Source organism: Vigna umbellata, chromosome 9 (genome assembly GCF_029865625.1).
Source record: "Vigna umbellata cultivar VRB3 chromosome 9, Vumbellata_1.0, whole genome shotgun sequence".
Classification (NCBI taxonomy): Eukaryota; Viridiplantae; Streptophyta; class Magnoliopsida; order Fabales; family Fabaceae; genus Vigna; species Vigna umbellata.
In genome coordinates, this window is record NC_142173.1 from 6524508 (window position 1) to 6540075 (window position 15568).

At 36.2% G+C, this 15568-nt stretch overlaps 1 pseudogene; it reads left to right on the forward strand.

Annotated features, from left to right (window-relative positions):
* Nucleotides 1–3832: 3832 nt before the first annotated feature.
* On the forward strand, nt 3833–5248 carry LOC124822953 (chalcone synthase 17 pseudogene; annotated as a pseudogene).
* The last annotated feature ends 10320 nt before the right edge of the window (nt 5249–15568 follow it).

Consider the following 15568-nt stretch of genomic DNA (forward strand, 5'->3'; position numbering starts at 1 on the left):
AATAGAATTTTTTTGTTATTGATTCAATCAAACTATCGTTATTGTATTCACAAAATCACGGTCAACAATGAACGGTGTGTATGTGAATAAATTTTAGATTAAATATATAATGTTAATAATAATATTGTGTTTGATATTATTTATTTCAATGTTATATTTATATTTATTTAATTGAAATGTTATCTAAAACTTATATAGTAAATAAAAGATATTCGGATAAAGAAATGAATTTTTTATTATTCATTTTTTATTGTTGATCTTGACTTACGATGTGACCACTAAATAGAGACTGGATTGTGTGTTAGGTTAAGAATGGGATAAGTAAAGAGTTTGTAAAGTTTGACTTTGTGTTTTTTGGAGTAGAAGGATTTAATGTTTAAGGTGGTTTTGGAGATGGTCATTTGAGAGGTGGAAGGTTGTGGTAGAGGTTGTTTTTGTTGTAATGGGGATTTTTGTAGTATGGGGTTGAGGGGATACTGTTTTGTGTTTAGGTGGTGAAAGTAGAGGAGGAGGAGTTGTTTGTTTTGGAAGAAAAGGTTAAGGTGGTGGTGATAAGTATCGAGGAAGAACGTCTAATTACAATCTTCTAATTCTTCGGAGCACATTCAACAATGATAGGTGCACTAGACTGTTGGGAACATTTAGAAACAACTCCATCATAAAAGTCTTGAGACAGACATTTTACGATGTACATCTGCACGTCAATTTTTAACGTGGACTTTTTGCTTGCATAATGTCAATAAATAAGTGATGTGGAAAACATTTTTTATGTTAATGAAAGGATTTAAATAAATAATAAATTTTTTTATGTTCAATAGTTAAAGATAATTATATTAAAATTAAATTCAAAAATAAAACATAGAAAACTCTTTTTCAAGATAAAATTATTAAAATTTTAGTTTAAATTTTTTATTCATTAGTTGACTTATTTTATTCTATAAACAGAAAATCAAAATCAGAAAATAAAATAAAGTATTGCATACATTTTTTATAGTTAAAATAAAAAAAAACTATTTTATTTATAATTGTTATATAAAATTTAAATGAGTTTATTTTTTAATCTAGTCATGGATTTAAATAACTAAATAATCCATTTATGAAACTCAACATTTAAAAATTTTGTATAAACAGTTACAAAATTAAATGCACAATTACATATTTGAAGAGAAATGGTACAAAATGAAAAGTTATACATTTAGAATTTTACTTTTCTTAAGTTAATGAAGTAAATAAAACTCTAAAATTGAAATGACACTAGTACAGAAAGGGAAAACAACATCGGTTAGTTTTCGCTATAAGCCTCGGTTTTTGAACCGAGGCATATCCAGGCGAGGCATAAAAGAAGAGGATTTGACCTCGGTTCAGCCTTAACCGAAGCAGTAGAATTTTTGAATTTTTTTTCGTAGAACTTTATGCCTCGGTTGTAGCTTGAACCGAGGCAATAGAGTCTTTTCCTTTTTAAACGAGGTCTATACATCCAATTTCTTATCAGTGGTCAAGACATCTATCCAATGGAGGGTTCAACCATCCCATCAACACCAAAGTTAGCAGTATTGCCTTCGCCTTTTCCCAGACTCGAGGAGCCCCTTGGGACTTAATCGTCGTTTCCTTAGAAGGGGAATCAAGGTTCACATTCATCTCATTACCTTCCCCTTCATCATGAACATTGTTTGTAACATTTCCTGTCATCTTCAACTCTTCCATGATATAAAAGCTCCTGTTACAATCATCATCAAACACGTGGTCCACAAAATCAACACCACCCGCAAACAACCAGATCCAATCCAAACCAAGCAAACACACAACACATCACACAAAAGAAAAACAAGATCCTACACTGCTACTCCTTAAATATTAAGCATTTAGTTACAAGACCCACAGGTCAGAAACGCAAAAATTTGTAATTCTATAACGGTTTATAGACGATAACTCAAAGGCAAAAAACACAGATTTTCAGAGACACAAATCCTGTAATGGTCCAAAGATCAAAATCAAAGAAACAATTATCAGCAAAGAAAGATAGAAACAATTATCAGCAAAGAAAGATAAAAGTAAAAAAAGATAGAAACGCAGAAACGTAGAAACGCAGAAACGCAGAAACAATTATCAGCGAAGAAAGATAAAAGTAAAAAACTCACCACAACGCAGAATCACAGAAACGCTTGGACCATTACTCGGACTCGATCTTGGATCCTCGTTGTCGCGGCTCTCTTCCTTCTGCTCGATCGAGGAGATGATGCGCCACGAGGAAGGAGCGACGAAGGGAGGAGGCGACGGAGGGAGCAGAAACGTCGTTGGAGGCAGCGATAGAGGACGACGAAAAGCAGCAACGAGATGCACCGGTACAGTCGTTAGAGACAGCGGCAGAGTCGTTGGAGGCACTGAGGAGGCGCTGCAGTGGGGATCTGATGCAGGGGTCCGCAAAGCACTTCCCGAAGCCCATGGCGGCATCGGAGGTGAGCGGAGATTGAGGCAAAGTACGGAGGCCGAAGATGCGGTGGAGGTCGGCGGCGAGGATGTTGGAGACCTTGAAGAGTGTTGTTCGAAACGGTGACGAATGTGTAAGGGTGAGAATGGTGAAAAAAGAAGACCAAGAAGAGGAAATAGTGGAGTGAATGCATTGTGGAAGGAGAGAGAGAAAAAAGAAAGATAACATAAAATATCAAACTATACTAACCTGGTTATTTGGTTAACCGATGTCTAATTTAATACGTGAAGGGTCCGCGTCACGTTTGCAGGCTTTTATGCTTCGGTCTTATAGTAATCGAGGTAATAAACGCTTTTTTGACTCGTTTCAAGGAGAACCGAGACCTATAAAATCATTATAATCACAAAACTGCCACTGCATTATTTTATGCTTCGGTTTTTTGAAAACCGAAGCACATTACTCGCGTTAGAATCTTGATTTTGTACTAGTGTGAAAGACTTAAAATAGTGTAAACAGTTGTTTCACAAGAAAATCATTATAATAATTTATAGTGTGAGTTAAGAAGAGAGTGATAAATAAATACTAACTCTCTCTTTAATTGAATGAAATTATATGACTAAAAATTTGAATAATTAATAAAAAAATAAAAAAAGTTATTTATTTAGGACGGTGGAGACATACGTAATTTTGTTTTTGTCCAATGTGATTAAAGTATAATATTTATTAATTTAGATACCATAAATATATAGATGTTTCGATGGTATTTTTGTTACACAATAAGATCGATAAATAAAAGGGTCATCTAAAACTATTATATTACAAATAAAAGATTAAATCAAAATTTAACAAAATCATGGTCGAAGATGGATACAACAATAATCAAGGTGATGTCTAATAATTTTAGATTAAATATAAAATGTTTATAATGTTAGTAATAATACTGTGTTTGATATTATTTATTCCATTGTTATATTTATATTTATTTAATTGATATGTTATATAAAAGTTATATTGTAAATAAAAGATAATCGGAGGAAGAAATGAATTTTTGATTATTCATTTGATTTGATGGTTGAGGATGACCAAGGATGTCACCACGAAATACATATTGTACAATAAAAATAAAGGAAGAGAAGTGGTGTGCGATCCAAAAACAAGACGGCGAAACTGTAGGCATAGATATAATTTTGAAATTTGATCGTGGCCGTTGATATAATTTAAAAGGCTACCTACCTACCACGAGAAGTGGTAGACTTTTCTTGCTAAGGTACCAAGGTTGACTGAGAAGTTAGAAAGAGAGAAAAAGTTGGAAAAACGTAGCAGTGATAGAATAATGTAATATAAAATACGGGGTCAGAGATGGTCTTCCAAAACATGCCACCAAACTGATGAATATGCTTGCAATCAACCACCCTTGCATGCATATAAAATGCTAACTCCTCCAACATCTTCAAACACACAACTTGAGCAAACAGCAGTATTAAGTTTTATTGAAGAAACCTAAGATATGGTGAGTGTATCGGAGATCCACCAGGCTCAAAGGGCAGAAGGCCCAGCAACCATCCTTGCCATTGGAACTGCAACCCCACCAAACTGTGTTGATCAAAGCACCTATCCGGATTACTACTTCAGAATCACAAACAGTGAGCACATGACCGACCTCAAAGAGAAATTCCAGCGCATGTGCGACAAGTCCATGATCAAGAAGAGATATATGCATCTCACCGAGGAGATCCTGAAGGAGAATCCTAACATGTGTGCTTACATGGCACCTTCTTTGGATGTTAGGCAAGACATAGTGGTGGTAGAGGTGCCAAAGTTAGGGAAAGAGGCTGCAGTGAAAGCCATAAAGGAGTGGGGGCAGCCAAAGTCCAAGATTACACACTTGATCTTTTGCACCACCAGTGGCGTCGACATGCCTGGTGCTGATTACCAACTCACCAAACTCTTGGGACTTCGCCCCTCTGTGAAGAGGTACATGATGTACCAACAAGGGTGCTTTGCAGGAGGCACGGTTCTTCGATTGGCCAAGGATTTGGCTGAGAACAACAAGGGTGCCCGTGTGCTTGTCGTGTGTTCTGAGATCACTGCAGTCACCTTCCGTGGCCCAAGTGACACCCACCTAGACAGTCTTGTGGGACAGGCACTGTTTGGAGATGGAGCAGCTGCAGTTATAGTTGGTTCTGACCCCATTCCACATATTGAGAAGCCATTGTTTGAGCTCGTTTGGACTGCACAGACCATTGCTCCAGACAGTGATGGTGCCATTGATGGCCACCTTCGTGAGGTTGGACTCACGTTTCACCTCCTTAAGGATGTTCCTGGGATTGTCTCAAAGAACATTGGGAAGGCACTTTATGAGGCCTTCAACCCATTGAACATCTCTGATTACAACTCCATCTTCTGGATTGCACACCCTGGTGGACCTGCAATTCTAGACCAAGTTGAGCAAAAATTGGGTCTCAAAGCTGAAAAGATGAAGGCCACTAGAGATGTGCTTAGTGACTATGGGAACATGTCAAGTGCATGTGTGCTTTTCATCTTGGACGAGATGAGGAGGAAATCAGCTGAAAATGGCCTCAAAACCACCGGTGAAGGACTTGAATGGGGTGTCTTGTTTGGTTTTGGACCTGGACTTACTATTGAGACTGTTGTTCTCCACAGTGTCGCAATATAACACCCTCTCAACTCCATTGTTTTATTTTTATTTTTTTTATGTACCAACTTTTAATCTTCTTGGAGCTTGTAATTTACATTCAAATTATACATGTAACACTTCTTTATACTACTTTCCTCTAATAATTTATTATCTTCCATCCATTATTTTTATTATTTTTCTGTATCCATTCTCAATTTTGTTCCAGCTTCTTATTTCCATTAAATTTATTAACTCATTTTAATTTATAGGAAAATTCATGATTTTGTTTTTATATATTGTCAGACCTCATTAAAAACGCACCCAAAACCCCTCTGAACGGATCTCAGGTGTCAAGCAACGAGGATCAGAAAATCAGATAGTGGAATGCAGGTGTCAGCAGATGAGCGGACGTTCGTTTTAAGCAAAACTGAGTTTTTGAAGTCTACGTCTCACTCTCTCTGCATGCACCTTCTTCTCCAAAACTCTGATATTTCATTTCTCCTCCTTCTCTCTAAAAATCTCTCCCTTCTCTCTACCGAAACTCACCATTTCTCTACTCCGATCTCCGTTCAGGCACCGTGGAAGCACTTCTGGCATCCCAAGCTTCATTTTGAATCGAACAGTTTCGAGTTCTGAACGGGTAAGTTTATTTGTCTTTAACCGTTCGTTCTCTGGTACATGCAAACCAACTTCTGGTTGCATGCTATCATCTTGTCTGAGTCATTTTTGGTTTTCTGTTGTTTGGTTTAGTTTGAAGAATTGTGGAGCGTAAGGGTAGAAAAGATTTGTAGTCGGACGAATCGTACTTCTGTCTTTAGGACGTTCGTTCACGATCAGAGGTAAGAGAAATTTATTTAATTTAATTTGTATGTTTGTTGTTCTGTATGAACGTTCGTTGATTTGTTAAATTAAATGAAGCATGAATTGTTGAGATATTTGACTATATGAAATATGATGGTTGCTATGTTCTGATGTATGAATTATATGAAATTTACTATGATATGAAGATATGAAATTTTGAAGTTATATGTTGAGAAATAAGTTTGAATATAAATGATTCCGGTATGAAATTTCCACTATAAAATTGTACGTTCGGTACTGAACGGTCCTTGACCGTTCGGTGTGTCTAGTAAACTTGATTGAAATTGGATTCTTTCATTTGGAAAGAATCCTAGTTGAGGATGAGCGTCTTCGTGTGGTAATACTATGCTTGAGCGTTCGGCCAAGCGTAGTTGCATATGAGTATTCTATGATAAACTTGAAATTTTGTAAATATATGTATTTGTATATTTTAGTTATTCTTACCTAAAATATACAAATATTTTGTAAATATACAAATAAACTTGAAATTTTGTAAATAATTGTAACTCCATCTTTGTAGAAGATAAGTGGTCCACTTCTGCCTTACCTGCGTAATTGTGTCCTTTGGTATAGGAGATGTAGTTTTGAAGCGCTACAAAATTCAAGAAAGATTCATTATGGTTTCATGTTTTTGAAGATGAATTTGATTTGTAATGTATTCAAGGTATACATCATTACCTCATTCCAGTCATCTGTAATGATAGCTCGAATGATGGTCTTAATCCAACACATCACATAGAAGTCACATTCCCATGAATCTAGCTGCTGGTTACACTAAAATGACAAACTAAATAGTTAAGAATTTAGATCATTCAATAACATAGAAAATGAATTAGTACTATAAATGACTTACAATGTTTAGATACAAAATTTGAACCAGTTGACCTCGAGATTTACCAATAACTCTGTACAGATTGAAAACACAAAGTATAATTAATATGACTATATTTATCATAAAAGTTGAAGGTGAACATCAAATTCAAAGTCATTTTTGGAGAAACACTTACGCTTGAAGCATTGTTCTCAAGTTATTTTTCATTTTCCCATGCAACGAACAAAACCATATAATTTTACATTGTTTGGGAATGATGACCATCAGCTACTAGTGCAACCTATCACAAAGGACAAATAGTTATTTAACTAATTAAGAAAACTTTAATAATGAACTTTTACATATAACAACACCTACCCATCAATGTATGGCACAAGATATACCTCTCTTTTTGACTCATCCATCCATGTTTGCAAATAATGTTGTCTGTTTTCAAGTGTGTTACCAGAAGGTTGAATGGCCTGAGGTTCAACAAATTCGTACATGGAAGACCGACCTTGGTCTACAACGATTGTGTCCATGTACCTAAAACAACAAAGTTAAGTTGTTAGAAACTATAAGAATCTAAATAAAAGTAATATGAAAGACAAAATTAACTATCTTACATGCACCACATTTGAATGATGGAAATATTCAACATTTTGTCTCCCTCAATCACCTCCAATGCATCAGACAATGTGATATGTACTGGAACATGTGGGGGAAGACCAAATACTCTTAAATCCCAATATAGTTCTAATGGTGCTTTCTTCAACCTGGGTAATCTTGTCATCATCCTCCACTTCAGCCATGTCATCATCTTCATGTATGATTGTATCATGAATTGGCTGCTTCTGAGGACGTGTGAACTGAAGATAAGAATTTACGTCAAAGAGTTATCAATAAATATTTGAAGAATAAACATAGAAATAGTAATAAAAAAGACATTATACTTGTGGAGTAGCGATGTGTGACATGATCAATGCTCTAGGCCAGGCTATAAATGATCCTATGGCCTCCCCCACAAAGTTAATTTCTGGAGTGGATACAGGCACTTGATCCTGGGGATCCCGAACCTCATCAATCGTCACACGCACGTGGTGGGGTAATATGGGAACACCATGAATAGTCTGTCCTCCCTCAAGCACCCCTCCGAGAGCCACAATGCGTGGGGGATCCCCATCAACCAACAGCTCATATTGACCGATATACTGAGTAGGTTCTACAACAGAGCATGATCCTCTAGTGCTGACACAAGATGGTGTGGGAGTTTCAGTGGTCCCCATGTTCCCTTGCGTCATGGAATGCAGCTTCTCTTCAAGCGCTCTTTGTATTTCTTTTTGTTCTTGTAGTTGCTCCATGAATCGTTGCTCCATTGATGTCATGCTTTGGTTGAGTCTTTCCTCCCACTGAAGATCCATCTGCCTCAGTGTCTCCTGACTCATTAATGTTGGGGTTTTCTGTGTAGGGCCAAAGTAGTCACGAAGACCAATTGCCCCAGGAACTCCACGTACACGTCATGGGTGCTCAGGCTTTCCAATGGTCGTTGTTAGAATGTCGTCCCTACCTTGGCCAGCAAATATGCCCTGATTCTGCTGCTCAACCAACTCATCCTACACATAAAAAAACAAAGTTACTTAGAAGATATGTTGTGATAGGTACACAATCAAACAGCTGTTTAGAATTAGAACTAGCAAAGTGCACAACCTCAGCTTGTAGTGTGACGCCACTATTTTGAACTCTACTTTTGTCATCTTCTACCTTTGTCCGAAAAGAAATATTCTTTATATAGTACTCACCATATGTAATGACATCTGTGTTCGGCCCACGAGATGACCTCAATAAACTTTCAGAAACATGTGGAGTCGCATAAATCTTTTTCTTAAATCATTGTAAGAAGGTTTTCACATGATCATTAAGATGTCATTTTTCTCTCATTCTTGGGTTTGCTGCCGTTATTTCATTAACATGGTTAGAAATATAAGGAATCACATCAACAGTGTTGTTTAAGACGTACAAATGAGCTTGGTCAACTTCTTTTCTGCTAACACTTTGAATTCTCACACCTCGAACACCCTTACCTTCACATTTTCCTTCATGTATGCTCTTGGAAAGACCTACGAGTTCACAAGATGGCATATAACTTGAACAAAATTCAATGGCTTTTTCTGCAACGTATCGCTCTATGATTGAAGCTTCTGGTCTATACTGATTCTTGACATATCTCTTTAAGATCTTCATGTATCTTTGAACTAGGTACATCCACCTTAAGAAGACCGACCCACATATTCGAATTTCTCTGACTAGATGAACAATCAAATGTACCATGATGTCAAAAAAGGAAGGTGGAAAATACATCTCCAATTGACATAGTAGTCTTATTCCTTCATTTTCCAATTCATCTAAACCTCGAGGGTCAACAATTTTCTTGCAAATAGCATTAAAGAACAAACTCAGACGTGTTAGAATACCCCTAACAGAAGGAGGTAATATGCCTCGAATAACAACAGGTAACAATTGTTGCATCAATATATGACAATCAGATCCCTCTTGTTGTGCCTACCTAAGTATGACAAACCCTCACCCAATCCCTTGGTGTAAGAAGTCCATCAAACTTGTCTTAAGTTCCAAAACAGTGAATCCAAACACACAACCCCATCCCTGGTGATTTGCACATCTGGTTTGATTTAGTTAGTTCCGCTACTGAATTGCATACACAACAACGTTAAAAAGGAAAGTCTTAAAAATCTAAAGTCAATTGCATACACAACAACGTTAAAAAGGAAAGTTCACAACAAAGTCTAAAAGAGTCATAAATGCCCAAATTGCCTTGTGTTGGAACACAAGTCCCCGGCAACGGCGCCAAAAACTTGATAACTTTTTGGCAAGTATACCAAATCGTTCCAAGTAATATAGAGTAAGTTCAAGGTTTAATCCTTTTCGACATCCCTATTTATGTACGAATGTCTCAGATGGGTCCTCGTTTTCTAAAGTGTATCAAAATGGTCCTTAATTTTGAAAATTGATATCAATTGAGTCCTTTCCGTTAAGTTGGCTGGACGGCGTTAAAAAAATTGATGAGTGGATGCTGAGATGACGAACGAACGCTCGTCCACCAGCGAACGAACGCTCGTCCATCAGCGAACGAACACTCGTCGACCACCGAACGAACGATCGTCCAGTGTGGAACGAACGGTCGTCCAGCAGTAAGAGGTCGACGAGCGTTCGTTCTCTGGTGGACGAGCGTTCGTTCGTCATCTCAGCATCCACTCATCAATTTTTTTAACGCCGTCCAGCCAACTTAACGGAAAGGACTCAATTGATATCAATTTTCAAAATTAGGGACCATTTTGATACACTTTAAAAAACGAGGACCCAATTGAGACATTCGTACATAAATAGGGATGTCGAAAAGTTTTAAACCTAAGTTCAAAGTATCGTTCTCCCAAGGGACTTATGCAACACATGACAATTCTTCCTTTTATAACTCAATTAGACATCAAAATGCACAAAACAACACAAAAAACTATTTTTGGTATTTTATCAAACAGTTGGTGTGCAAAGAATTTATATTTAAAAGAAACTTCGTTGGAATTGGGTTTCATGAATCATATGAAAATAAAACTGTGTTCAATATTTCATTACTTCATTCAAACATTCACATCAAGGCATACTAGTTCTAATCCCTTAGCAACTAGTTCTAAATTAATATATTAAAATACTAATCCCTTAGTCAATTTAATATACAATTTGCATTAAGTCCGATGTTAGGAATGATCAAGTTATTGAATCTATCCCTAGATCCCAAATCACTTAAGTGCTCTATCTACGTTCATGTTCAAAGTTACTTTCCAGTAATCAAAGACATTCAAATAACATTATATTTTCATACAATGATAATAAATTCAAGAAAGAGCATATGAACGAATAACGATATATTGAGCAGGAAAATCACATCATAGTGAGTTCATTGCATCCAATCCCAACGAAAGAGAAATTTATCTACTCCTAGTCATCTAAAACGTACACATTTGAAGCAATCCCTTGCAACAATGGTGTCTTGATGCCTTGAAGTAGTCTCCGGAAGTTCCTGAGATGTTTTCGTTTCTTTCTTTTGTCCGGAACTTCTGTCAGAAGAGCATGTTTCTGTCGCTCTGTCACGTCTTTTAAAGCCACTTAAATTCATTAATTCGCTTAGCGCACATTTACTGGTGCGTTATGCAAATTTTCTTAACTGCTGCACTTTAACTGATGTTATTCGCTCAACGCCTTGTGCGCTATGTGAATTTCCTTCTTCTGGCAGTGCGAATTTTGACTTTCACTTTGCGAAAATTGGCTGATAGATTCTAAATAATACATCATTTCCTGTACAATATTTTACATGACAATCTACTACCTATTACAACTTTTCAATGAGGAACAACATGAATAATTACAAAATTGAGCTCATTTATAAGTATAAAAATAACTCTTTTTCACACTTATCATTCTCAAAAGAAACAAAATCCACAAATCAAAGAAAAATATACGTCTCAAAGTTTTCAACCTTAAACACTTAAACAAAGTTATGCTAAGTCGCCAAAAGAATTACCAGACACCTATGAAACAAAAGCCATAAGTAAAGCACAGTAAACATGAACAGTGGGGAAAAAAACACCAAAATTCTCATTAAGCACCAAATAACAAAAAACATAAACACATGCACACACATGCACGGACGCAAGAGAAAGTCTTGTTTTCTCTCTGGGCCATGCAAAGGAAACAAATGAAGGAAAATGGTGTCTCTAGTGAGAGTGCATACAAACCTTCGCTATTGAGAGGAGATGCGAAGGGAGAGAGAAGAAGCAGCAGGAGCTCCATTGCCAGGAGAAGCAACAGAAAGTGGTTTCTAACACCTTTCATTGGAAATGAAGTGAGAGAAGGAAGAAAGACAAAAAGATGGAAGAGAGTGAAGGGAAAAATATTACAATCAGATTAGAAACTATTCGATTGTGTGCCTCTTTGATGGCACGGCATAAATAAATGGGCACTAATTCATGTAATTTGATCTCATCTACCCGTGCAGCCGGTAGAATTGGAGACAGGAATTGAAGTGGAAGTTCAAAAAGGAAGCTAGAAACCTCGTTTCTGTACCATCATTACTGCTAATTGTCTCGTTGCACTATCTGGCAAAGATCAATGGCCTTGTAGACAATAAAGGTGACGAATGTTTCTTGGAGCTGCCAAAAAAACAAATATATTACCATTATGTGCGTAACTATCTCTTGCCAATATCTGAAACCTATGTTAGGCTATAAATCAGGTAGGTGATTATTGCTGGATCTTGGATGTGCTAAAGCTAATCAGAAAGTTATTCTTTGTTTAATGCTTCTTTGAATTCGATACAATTTTAAGCTGATGACAATCATTCATCCTAATTTAATAATTATTATCAGACAACTCCTCTTTTCTATAAACATCATAATCATAAACTGTACAATCATAAACTGCAACTATACCGGGAATTCAGTTCCAAACTGATAACAAACCATTTGAGGTTATTATTCCTTGTCTCATATTGCTAAATCTTCTTCCTACTATCACGTGAGATTGAATTGTTATCAGAAAGAAATGATAACGGGTAAAATGGTCCCTCGCATACGATTCTTTAAAATTTAATTCATGCCAGTTTGTTTGGACCTTGGTAATCTTTTATTGGTGGTTATTAATAAAAGGTTTAAAGAATAATTCTGATATATTATTTCAAAGAGTAGAGTACCATATATATACATTTAAGGATCCTATAATCCTTCATCTATTAGAGGAATGACAGGTGCACAAATATGCACAAATTATAATAATATCTAAATTATAACTAACACAATATTTGATTGCCTAATATCTTTTAATATAATATTTGGCATATCTTAACACCCCCACTCAAGTTGGTGCATGGATATCACACATTCCCAACTTGAATAGAGACTCATTAAACAATCTTCTTGATACTCCTTTGGTGAGAACATCAGCCAACTGCAATTCTGATCTTACAAAAGGAAATGAAATTATTCCAGCTTCAAGCTTCTCTTTGATGAAATGTCTATCAATGTCCACATGCTTTGTTCTATCATGTTGCACAGGATTGTGAGCAATTGCTATAGCCGAATTATTGTCACAGTACAAACTCATAACTTCATTTTGTGTAAAGCCCAAATCTGATAGCACATTTTTAATCCACAAAAGTTCACCTACACCTAGTGTCATGCCTCTGAATTCTGCTTCAGCACTAGATCTTGCTACTATAGGTTGTTTTTTACTCCTCCAAGTTACAAGATTCCCTCCTACAAAAGTAAAGTATCCAGAGGTAGATCTTCTATCATCTTTTGATTCTGCCCAATCTGCATCAATGTACCCTTCTACCTTTAAGTTTTCATGATTTGAGAACAAAATTCTTTTTCCAGGAGCGGACTTCAAATATCTCAAAATCCTTTTAACAGCATCCATATGAAGCTTCCGTGGGTCATGCATAAATTGACTAACAACATTCACTGCATAGGTGATATCTGGACGTGTATGGCACAAATAAATTAATTTTCCTACCAGCCTTTGATATCTTCCTCTGTCTATGCTTGCTAAATTTGAGCATTGAAAGAGCTTATGATTTTGTTCAATTGGTGTATCAGCTGGTTTACTCCTAAGCAACCCAGTTTCCGATAGTAAATCAATAGCATATTTTCTTTGGCATAGAAAAATACCATGTTTTGATCTAGCTACTTCAATACCTAAACAATATTTGAGATTTCCAAGTTGTTTCATCTCAAATTCAGATGCAAGGTATTGTTGTAAACTAGAAATCTCATCTGGGTCATTTCCTGTAACAATCATGTCATCTACATATATAATCAAAGCTGTAAGTTTTCCTTTTCCTCTCTTAAAAAATAAGGTGTGATAAGAGTTACTTGCTCTATAGCCAAAAGCCTTCATAGACTTGGTAAATCTTCCAAACCATGCTCTTGGGGATTGTTTTAATCCATATAGGGCCTTCTTTAATTTGCAAACCTTCATTCCAATTGAATCAGTCATGCCTGGTGGAGAATCCATATAAATTTCTTCTGAAATTTCTCCGTGTAGGAAAGCATTTTTCACATCAAATTGTAGAAGAGGCCAATCTTGGTTTGCAGCTAGCGACAAAAGTATTCTTACAGTATTGAGCTTGGCTACCGGTGCGAACGTCTCTTGGTAATCTACACCATAAGACTGAGTGTAACCTTTAGCCACAAGTCGTGCTTTATACCTCTCAATAGTTCCATCAACTTTATGCTTAATTGTAAAGACCCATTTGCAGCCCACAGTTTTCTTCCCTCTTGGTAAGGGCACAAGATTCCAAATGTTGTTTTTTTCTAAAGTTGTCATCTCCTCAACCATTGCTTCGGTCCATCTAGGATCTGCCAAAGCTTCCTGTATATTATTAGGAATAGAAATTAAAGATAATTGAGATACAAATTATGCATATGAGTGAGATAACCTGTGAGATGACACATATTTACTAATGGGATATTTAACTTTTGCTTGGAGGTCTGGTTCATATTTAATTGGAGGTTGACCACGGTTAGAACGAGGTGGAAGAATATATTGAACAGTAGTAGACTCAGTGTTTGGTGTGATGGTGGTCTCACGCAGACAAGAATCAATTCCATGATCAATTTCATCTAAATTAGTATTGTTAGAGATAGGATCAGAAGGTACCTCTAAAGAGTCAAGCTGAACCTGTGGAGAAGATTGGGCCAATTGGTTATGATCAGAAGACACTGTATTATCCATAAAAGAAGGGTCCATATTTAGGATTGGCTTACTTCCTGCAGAATGATCCTCACAGGATAATTTATCTTCACAATCAAACATATCAACATCATGATTATGCACTTTACTTTCATTGCCTCCCTAAAGTGGAGAATCAACATAAAAAAAATTCATGCTCATTAAATGTCACATCCATAGAAATATAAAATTTCTTTAATGGTGGATGGTAAGCACGATAACCTTTTTGAGTTGATCCATACCCAACAAAAACACATTTGATCGCTCGTTCTTCAAGCTTTGTACGTTGATGTGGGTGTAAGTGAACATATATAACACATCCAAAAATATGAGGTGGTAAATTAACTATGGGAGGAAGAATACAATGATCAGACAACACATCAAAAGGCCTTCGAAAGTTAAGCACACTAGAAGGGGTTCGATTAATTAAATAAACGGCAAAGCTCACAGCCTCACCCCATAAATGAGATGGGACATTACCATCTATCAAAAGTGATCTTGTCACCTCTAATATATGTCTATTTTTCCTCTCAGCCACTCCATTTTGTTGTGGTGAATAAGGACATGTAGTTTGATGCAAGATGCCTTTAGAGTTCATGAACTCTATTAATTCAGTCTTAAAATATTCCCCTCCATTGTCTGATCGAATGACCTTAATAGATGTGTTAAATTGTGTAACAATCAGATGATAGAAGGAACGAACCACATCACACACATCATTTTTATGTTTAAGCAAATACACCCAGGTTACTCGAGAACAATCATCAATAAAACTAATAAACCATTTTTTTCCATGATGTGTAGATTGTGGGGCAGGGCCCCAAATATCTGTGTGGATTAATGAAAAAGGAAAATCAGTCTTTTTATTGCTTAAAGGAAACACAATACGATGACTTTTTGCCATTACACAAGTTTCACAAAGAAAATCAGAAATATTGCATTTATGAAATAATGATGGAAATAATTTTTTTAGATAAACAAAAGAGGGATGTCCTAATCGTCTATGCCATAACCAGATCTCCTTTTTATTTTT